General features: G+C 37.7%; 1 long non-coding RNA gene across 1 annotated transcript; it reads left to right on the top strand.

Moving 5' to 3' along the window:
• The first annotated feature begins 810 nt into the window (after positions 1 to 810).
• On the top strand, positions 811 to 3,511 carry LOC140939023 (uncharacterized). Its single transcript, XR_012165595.1, has 2 exons — positions 811 to 910; positions 3,088 to 3,511. It is a non-coding gene; the product is annotated as an uncharacterized lncRNA (long non-coding RNA).
• Positions 3,512 to 10,060: the final 6,549 nt, after the last annotated feature.

Here is a 10,060-nt window from a genome sequence, read left to right as displayed (position 1 = left end):
AACGTAAACATCTTTTCAGCAAATCCAAACCGTACTCCACGACTTCTTACGAACATGTTAGTATTTTAACTTTAGGTGAACTTTAAGACTCTTTTACCTTTGTTTCTGCTTAGTTTCCATTGATCGTTAACGAATAAAGAAGCAAATTTTCTTTCTCAGTTTTACAGAAAAGGTACAGAAAGAATATTTTCATTCAAACTAGATGATTGTGGTGTGTTCGTAATCAGCCAATAGAAGCGTTTGTTATCGTGTAGCGCGTTACGAGAATTTTGTAGTTAATCAAAAAGCAAGCATTTTTGTCAGCTATGTTATAAAAGAATTTGCTCATGCTTTTAGCTGTGCGTATATCGAGTTATGGATGCACTTGGGAAGTTTGGAGAGCACTCAAGAAGCTAGAGTTGCACTCGGCTATCGCCTCGTGCAACTCTTACGCATCTTTCGTGCTCTCCAAACTTCCCGCGTGCATCCATAACTCGATATACGCACGCTAAGCATGAACGAATTCTTAATTAACGATGTTGAAAAATCCTCAGAGCGAGGAAAGCGGCTTGGCAGCGTTTGCAGTGACGTGTTAGATTCTGATTAGTCCTCCACCATTTTGAAAATCGAAAGGTGGGAACACACGAAACAGTGGCGAGAGCTCTAGTGCGCATGTCTTGCGGCTTTTGCGCTCGGTCAACTCTAGCAACAAACCAGGGGGGGTGGTGAACTTGGTAGTTTGTTTGTCCTGACGATCTTGGCCATCGTGACGTCACGAAGAGAGAAGCGCGCAACTTCGAGGATTTTTCGAAAATGGCGCCGTTGCCATTTCCAAACGCCACTTTTAAAGTTGGTTTTCCTGGATATTGACACACCAAAATGGTTTTTGTCACGGTAGGATAGTGCAGTTCCAATGTCTCTTTCCGAGAAGGTGAGTGAAATGTGTATTAATCCGAAAAATAACGCGTTTGAGAGCTGTAAACAGTTTCGGTCAATTTCCTCGAGTGCAATAATGTGCCGCAAAAGTTTGCATGTTCGCACAGTAATATCGCATTTTCTCGAAATCGGTGAGGTGTTGAACATCGAAACTTGGCATAAGGGTGGGTTACTTCTATTGGAAAGCATTGTCTCTGAAGTTAATTGAGATAAACTGGCAGAAAAAATGATCAGTCCATTCGAGTGTGCCAGCGTAGCCGCTAAGGTAGAGGGAGAACCGATGCAATTGTATTCATTACTTTGCTGTTATCTCCAATAATGCCAATAGTATCACCTATTCAAGCTGTCTTTTCGGGATAAGTAAATTTTAAAGTAGTTTCTGATAGAGGGAAAGTATAGTTGCAACAGTTCTTTCCGAGAAGGAGAGTTAATTGTATTATGTTCTGTTGATAATTACCTCGTAAACAGTTTAAGCCAATTTTTTCAAGTGGAATATTTGTCGCAGAAATTTGCATGATCGCATATTAACATCGCATTTTTTAGAAAATCGGTTTGGTGTGGAAATTCGAAACTTGGCAGAAGGGTAGGTCAGCAATAGTGGAAAACATTGTCCTCGATGTTTAATGGGAGAAATTAGCAGTAAAAATGATCAGTCCATTCGAGTGCGCTTAATATTGATATAAACAGATGACCTCGACTCGGTTACCCCGGCACGATGTAAGTCAATTATTATTCGGTGTTAAGAAAAAGGAAACCAAAGACTTCCCTCAACACTATGTATCTATAATAATTACACCAGGAATATATATATTTTTAACACTTGAAGGTCGTACAATCTTGTTGAAGCAAAGGATATTTCTCTGTAATACCTATAAGCTTACATTAAGTAGCAAAAAAAATTAATAAGATTTACATACAGCTCCAAACATGTCCATCTGTTATGCATGAAGCTATTTCATATCATTCCATATCAATAGTTAGTGCGAATGGAGTCAAACATGTACAGTGAAACTTGTATAATTTAAGCGGACAACTCAGAGAATGCTGTAGTGCCCACTTGATACAAAGTTTCTTCCTACTACATACAGGTTTCGATAGAAAACGTCATATGAGGCAGACCTGCCAACTCTCACAATTCTGCCGTGAGTCTCACGATTTTTTAACTTTTCTCATGGTCTCACGGCAAGACTCCCAATCTCATGGTTTTCTGGGAAATATTCTAAATTGAAATATTACCTTGTTGAATAAAACATAAATTTTGTGGGGAAATTCTTGTGCCTGGATAAGCTTTGACTATTTTAGCCATGAAGTTGTCTTAGCCCAAAGAAATGACTCTGCTGTATGTTTCGTCATGCAGTGATAACCTATTTTCTGGCCTCTTAAAGTCATCAAAGAAAAAGCGGCATCTAATTTGTTACATAAGGGACCACACTAAAGCAAGGTTAACAGTTGATTCCCCTAATGGAAAAGGGGCGGTTTAATTTTGATCGGGAAAAAATAGAATCTCACTACTTTTTGTGGAATCTCCCGATTTTTTTTCATGAGTCTACAGATTTTCCTTTATCAGAGGTTGGCAGGTCTGTATGAGGAGCTAAGTACCATTCAAATAAAAGGCAGAAACATTTGGAATACTTCCATAGATATGATGATATACATTTGCATTAATATCTTTATTTGTGTGGAGCAATTAATTAAACCTAGATTGTACCTCAAATTTTAGGATATCAAATGAGTGAAACAAGTTTTATACAAACAAAAATGAAATGAGAAAGTACTGTAACTCATTTATATAATTTACAGAAGTCCCCTGGTGACACCAGCCAAGTGCTGATAGGGCAAGACTCCCAATCTCATGGTTTTCTGGGAAAGCAAAAGGCATCTTAAAATAACAAAAAGGCACATAGGGCTCAGCCGAATGGTACCATAATGACGTCAACACGTATGGAAACAGGCCTTTTCTCTGAAACCCGCCCCATTCCCCTATGGCTATTTTTATTTGCGTTTACCCTACCTCACCTCCCTTCCCCATACCTGATGAAACAAGGCTTTCAACAGTTTGTTGAGATAGGATGCTTTTTGTTTTAAAGGATGAGCTCATTATCGTAGAGACAAGGGTAAGATAAGTTAACAATAATAGACAGATTATTATAGGTGGGTTACTCATTTTTACAGCTATCCCTGGAAGAAGAAATAGAAGTAAGGAGCTGACTGGCAGCCACTGAGATTGAGCACAGGAGAAAGGAAATTGAAAGAGAAGAGAAAGAGTTGAAAGGAAAAGAAGAAAGGTTAAAAGAAAAAGCAAAAGAAATTAAAAACACAGTAACAGAGGCCAAGCGGGTAGCTGCCCAACTGCAACTAAAGGCAGGGCAGCTAGACTGCTTGGCTAACCAAATTCTAGAAGAAACCAAAAAGTTAAAGAAGAAGTAAAAGAAAAACACCAGTGTAAGAAAATTTTATTGATAACAAACCGTTTCTTTTAATCAAAGTCAATGTGCAAAGTTTTTAAATGTAAACAAGTCTAAGTCAGACCTGTTATGCAAGAAAGAAAACACATTTGTTCAGTATATAAAAAATAAAAGGAAACTGGTTCTTCTAATTTCTTGTATCCTGTATGGTCTCTTCTTGCTCCAGGGAATCCACTCCATCTAACATCCTCCACTTCCCACACCACACTACTCTCTTCATGGAATCTATTATACTAGATCTTTACAGACATCCAGTAAGCAGCACCTCCTCCATCATACACTGCATATTTTTTTCTCATCATCTACAGAGTATTCCCAACCAAGGAAGCACCTAATTATAAAATCAGTCAGATAAAAAGAGATTATTATATATACAAAAGTCAAAACTAACTAAATAAATAAAGGCAATATTATCACTTAAAATCCCTAATTATTTGTTAAGCATCTCTTAAATCAGATATTATAATGGTTTTCCTCACCTACTCCCTAAACTTCACATTAATATAGGTGAGTTAAACCACAAACACCCCCCCCCCCGCCCCCAAGCAATGGTAAAAAAGTATGTCTCCCTTGAATTATAAATTTTTGTAACTTCAAGCAACCTATCAGGATAATCCAAAGACTGATTTCTAATCTTAAACCAATAGCTAAAAGGCAAGGCTATGTGAAATATATTAGCAGAGGTAGTTAAACAGCAAATTTTAAAGAGGGACTTTAGAGCTATTATAATGGACCACCTATAGTCATGGAACGATTGGGTCTTTACTAAGTTACGCCTTCTGAGAAAATACCACAAAGCTACATCGGCTAGGTGATAAAACTGTACAAGCTGGGTGATAAAACTGTACAAGCAGGCCCCGAAGATTGTTGGAACTGGACAGTGTCACTTGATGTAACTGACAATAGCATGGAGTCCAAGTAAGTTAAAAAGCATCAATGATTGAAAATTAAACTGATGCCCCTGCACTCCCACTCCCAGTAGATCCCCTGCCTTGACATTACCTAATAAACATACATTGATACTCGTGTCATTTTCTGAACTCATGTAGTTATTGAACTATATTGTTGTTCTTGAACTTTGGTGTCTTTATTGAACTACACAAAAAGGGAAACCGAAAAAATGTAACATTAAAAAAGTCTCTTTTTATATTGTAAAAGTGTGAGAATGATGATGATATTCATGGCATGAAAATCCTGCAATTTTTTATATCCTTATAAATTTTTTCCCCCTAATTTTTAAGATGCGGACGCCCGAGGAAACACATTTTCAATATTATACCATTAAAACGCTTACTAGTGTCCGTTTTCTTGGCTTTTTCTAGTTTTTTTTTCTATTAACTCTGTAGAGCGATTAAGGCAAAGCTACATACCCATCCTTTCTACGGATTTTCCCCCTGGACTCTCTGCATAAAGCCCTAAAAAGGTTGATGTTGATCAAAAACTTTAGCTCACGGCACTTTACCCCAGTGATAGATTCTGTTTGACTATTTACAGGATAAAAACCATGTTCTCCTTTGTTTGTGGGGCGAAGAAGCAAAGAGAAAGGCAATGTGAACTTATCTCCATCATGAGCAATGAATGTTTTGACAAAATGATCGTAATTTATAGTGAAAAGTTGCAATATAATAAGCTCTAACAATAATAATATCCTTGGTTATCGCCCGACGATTTGATTCAATACGCTTTATTTACATTTTGATACGTTTGATTCAAACAGGAAATCCTTTCAAAACCCTTGAAGATTATAGCCCATATTCTATACAAAAAAAAAACTTGCTTCTTACATTTGTTTAGTTTTAATGATAGTCCAGTATGAACATCATGACGCTATGTTTCGTGACCTGTCCACGCCACTTTCGCAATTTTTGTAAACATCCCTGAGGTTTGCGACTTTTATCCCACTGATCATTTTTGCTAACTTATTAGATGACTCACTTCTATCACTAATTGAGAGACCTATACCATATTAACGTCATTTGTTTTTCTCGAGACTAAATTCTGCTGGGCTCTTTAGTTATGCGTCTCTAAAGACGCCCCGGTATGAGTTGTACCATCCGGTCGATCTCGGGAAGTTCTTGATTTTTAACGATGGAAATGCTCTCTCCTACAATAAATTGCAATTTTACTATATAGCATTAACAGATAAACACATACCTTCGGTCGTTTCATCGCAACGTCTCGACTTTTACCACTTGAAACCACGAAACAATTTCGCTCGATGAAACCATTCAAAGTTCCCGGGATAAATTTCTCGTGACGTCACGATGGCCAAGATCATCGGCCGCGCGATCCCTATAGGAGCGATTGGCGAGTTCATCACCCCCCCCTGCAACAAACAAACACAGTCAACACACAGAAATGCCCGCCTTGAGCCTGCGATAAGGGATGCGCAGAAGCTTGCGCAGAACGTTTTTCCGCACAGAAATTCTACAATAACACGCAGTAAAAAACAAGAAAATGAAAAGCCTGAAATGTGTTTGATGTTTTTTTCGATGCGGTGACATTACACCACAACATTTCGATGCGTGGCAGGTATCTTGGTTTTTTTCCAAAGAGGATTAAGCATATGATTTCTTGACAACCTTTATTTTCTTTTTTTTATTTTCGTTTTCTTGTTTTTGCTCAAAACAGGCCGCAAAATAATGATGACGATGTTTTGGAGTGGTGAAAAGGCCAGAAAAAAATCACTGTTTATAATCTTGGGGTATTTTATCTAAGGGTTTAGGCTGAGTCAAGCCACCGTTTTGATGAAAAGCAAAGTAATGGCAACTTCTTTAACAAATTCGTCTATGCAAAGTTTCTGAGGAAGAAGAAGGTGAATGAAGCAATGATGCAATCCCTGCCATCCCAGCTGGAAACAAAAAGCCGAATAGTGCCAAAAATACAGAATGACCATTTTAAATAGTAACAAGAACAAAAAAAGACAATTTCTTGGATCCAAATTAAGAAAAATTTATTTTACTGAATTTTTTTTTTAAAATGAAACGAAATTTCACAAAAAAAGAAAAGGTCCACTCGGTCAACACCTAAGGCTCTAAATCCTTATCAAATTTTGATATGGAATCGAAGAAAGTATACCGTTTGTCTTCCACTAAAACTACAATTAGACTTTCGATTAGACTACTTTTTCTCTCTTCTAAGTTAAAGAGTCAAAATTAATAGTCAACTCAGCGCAACGCGCCTAGAGCTCATGAACTACTGTTGACTGATAGAAAATGTGAACTTGTCCTCAAAGTAGTAAATAGACAATGATAACTTGTCGTTTTATTTTGTTAAATGGACTGACATTCAAGACAATACTTCTTAGTACAAGTGCTCTTCTGTCGTTGTCCAGCTGCAGAACGCAAAAACACAGGGGTTTATAACCTTCCATACGAATTCATGTCCGGGGAAGTAGATATGCCCATGTAGCAGATGATATAACAGGCCGTGGCCGTGCCGTGCCGTGCCGGAACCTTTCAACGTGTGACAGAGGAGTAAAAGCGGCAGCCTACCTTGGCCTAGTTTTTTTTTTTTTTTCCTTTATTTTAAAACGATGAGTATGAAAGCTACATGAGCTTGTGGGGTCGTTTGCAATTAACTTATTACAAGTAAACTAAAAAAAAACTAAAAACTAGGGGTATTATACAGACAAAACGTTTGAACTAAATTAACGCTTACCATTACTCGAGTATGCGAGCCAAGCATGGGATCCATATACGGATAACCTATCAAACGAGATCGAAAAGACATAGAGACGAACTGCGCGTTTTGTAACATCTGATTACCAGAATTATGAACTTGACAGTGTCACTACGCTTTTAAAGGATCTCGGTTGGAAGTCTCTAAAAAACAGGAGAGAAGTAGACAGACTCTGTCTTCTCAAAAAGGGATTAGATAACAACGCAATCCTACCCCTGGATGAATTATCAAAGCTGGTCAGAAAGACAAGACATATGCACAATAGATGATGCTCGCACTAATATATTCAAATTCAGTTTTGCGCCACGCACAATTAGAGATTGGAATAATAAACCACATAATGTTGTAGAAATTGCGGACGATGTTAAGTTCCGCAAATTATTGTTGTTTACCATTCTCTAGAAATCCGCTGACCCGAGATGTAAATAATATCATTCATTTAATGAACGAGGTTACATCAAATAAATAAGTAAAGTGAAGTGAAGGGAGTAATTCCTATAACACGCGAGCGCTCCGCCCGAAAGGCGTACCCATGAATTCAGGAGTTGAAAGGTATATTAGATCCGTTCAAGCATAAACGTTAATTACTGCAAGAAACTTCACAGGATAATAAATCATATATTGAAGGTCAAAAACAAAGATCTCTCCAGCAGCCGGTACTACTCCCTAGGCTACACGGCCTATGTGTTTCGGGTCACGTGGTACGAGCGAGCTGAGAAGGCCTGGTAGAGCGCCGTACAGGGATGAGGCGACTGCTGTTGTCTGAATAGAGCTTCTAGTCTTGATTGGCGCACAAAATATGACTAGCTTTCATCGCGAACAAACAATAAATGAACGAATACTTCTTACGAAAACAGAACGTCTCAGGACTGGTAAGTCTGTGCTTCCCACTTAGCCTTTGGGAAGCCTGTGGAGGAGGCAGAAGAAAATGCATTATGGCTAATTATAATTACAGTTTTACATTTTTTGTGTGTTTCTGTTTTGGGTTGTTGATCCTCTTTGTCGATTTTGTGATTTTGTTATATTTAATTCTGATCTGTCACAGTTACTGTTTTAGGCTTTTTGTGTCTTTCCCTTTTGGGTGATGTATTAATTCCGTTTCGGGAATTGTGTTCCTGTTTTCTGGTTGTGTTTTTTTTTGGTTTTCGCTATTAGCTTACCGTTTTGGCTCGTGTGTTTCCGTTTTGGGTTTGAGGCTTTCTGTTTTTCTGTTTTGTTTCTATCGGCCACAGTATAAATTAAATCGTATTCAGTGGCATCTAAATCAAACCACTGAAGACAACTTTACTAGACAGAGAATTTCCCGAGCAGATTTTACTGAAATCTTTAATCCAGGTAGGAAAGATGCTCTTTCAATTTGGAATTTACCGAACCTGAGAAGATATTTTTTTACAATGTTTTTTTTTTGGTCACGTTCCGCTGTACGTAGTTTCCTTAGTTTCCTATCTTCTCTCTTCATCCCCAGAAATAACTTTTAATTTAGCCTCGGTTGCGACAGCGAAACAAAGTATGTTTGTTCGTTAATTTGTATGGTGTCCCGGACTCAGCGTTTAGCTCTGACAGGCGTTTTAAGTTAAACTTTTAAAGTTTTCTTTAAATCATCTTTCCTTGTTACTTCTTACACTGTAGGTGTTGGAGTTTTTAATGTTTTGTGTTTATAAGTGATGATTTCATTGGACATCTTCAAACATTTTTTTTACTGATACATAAAATTGACCCTCTTTCAGAAGGAGAAAAATTATTCACATCCAATCAGCGGTACGGAAATTTATCCAATTGCAAGGTTCCTGACCTTACTGCTGTTTTCGTTGGTCTCCTTTCATCAAGAATTGGTAAGTTTTTGAAAAATAAAAATTTATTTTATTGATTGACATCGCATTTCTCCTTCCAGTAAGGGGCGTTACCACCACAACTATGTAGATTCTGGCCATGGCCGGGTGCGTATATAAATTTTGGGGCAGGACAGCCAACCTCTGTTGATTATCTGAAGACACTTTAAGTAATTCGAATTCTACCTCATTTCAGGGAGAGCTGAATTATTTCAAGCGAATCATTGCGTCCAAGGTTCGAGACGTACGAGTCGTTTCCCTTCATCTGTAACTGGTAAGTTTTGAATAAACATATATCTTTAGCCGTGTGCAGTATCAATGCATGGTTAGGTCCCTTCAGCATAGAGGCAACCGAGGCAGTTGCCGTGGATATAATTTTGTAGTTTCTTGTTTATGTTGCAAAAAATATGTCGCTAAGACGATATATTCTGAAGAAAAGTTTTTTTTTTGATATTTCCTAGGAAAGGATATTGGTCCGGCAGAGAACTATATGTATGGTCTAAGTACTCATATTCATACAGAATTAAAGCATTTTATGGATAGATTATCCATGTCATACGTTCTTTATACCAAAAGTGGTGTAGATAATACGTAGCGAAGTCTAGGGATGATCTATTACTATTGTTTATAAAGTTAAGTTTGTCTCTAACAAGATAATACACATTTAAGTTACCTGTCATCTAAATGTGATTCTGAAACTCGTTTCAGATAGAACGGAGAGCAGGAGCCAGAATCTTAGGCTGATATTTGAGAGCTTTGTTATGTTTGTTTTGTACAAATTGACGCTAGTTTATATTTCATCTCATAGCAGTAATTTCGTTTGTTTTGTAACGTCACTTTTTAAGACTACAGCCCTTCCTGTGTGTATTTGCAAACGACGGTTAGCTCGCTGAGGGTCATTATGTACCTTGATTCTGAACGGTATGAGCTTGCTTGCTCTCCCCCACTCCCTCACACCCCACTTCCCCCACACCCCACTTCCCCTGAATCGTTTATATTTAATCTGGAATGTTTATCAATGTATGTGCTTCAGGTTACTTATAGGACATAATTGTACCCATTTAATATTTCTGAGAACATGTTTCCAATCATCAGACAATGTGTTAATAGCAAACTACCGCTAAGCATTATCTGTAGAAATTGAAAATAGGCTACCAGAAAATCGAATTC

This window comes from Porites lutea, chromosome 1 (assembly GCF_958299795.1).
Source record: "Porites lutea chromosome 1, jaPorLute2.1, whole genome shotgun sequence".
Lineage (NCBI taxonomy): Eukaryota > Metazoa > Cnidaria > Anthozoa > Scleractinia > Poritidae > Porites > Porites lutea.
This window is presented reverse-complemented; position numbering and strand designations above follow the sequence as displayed.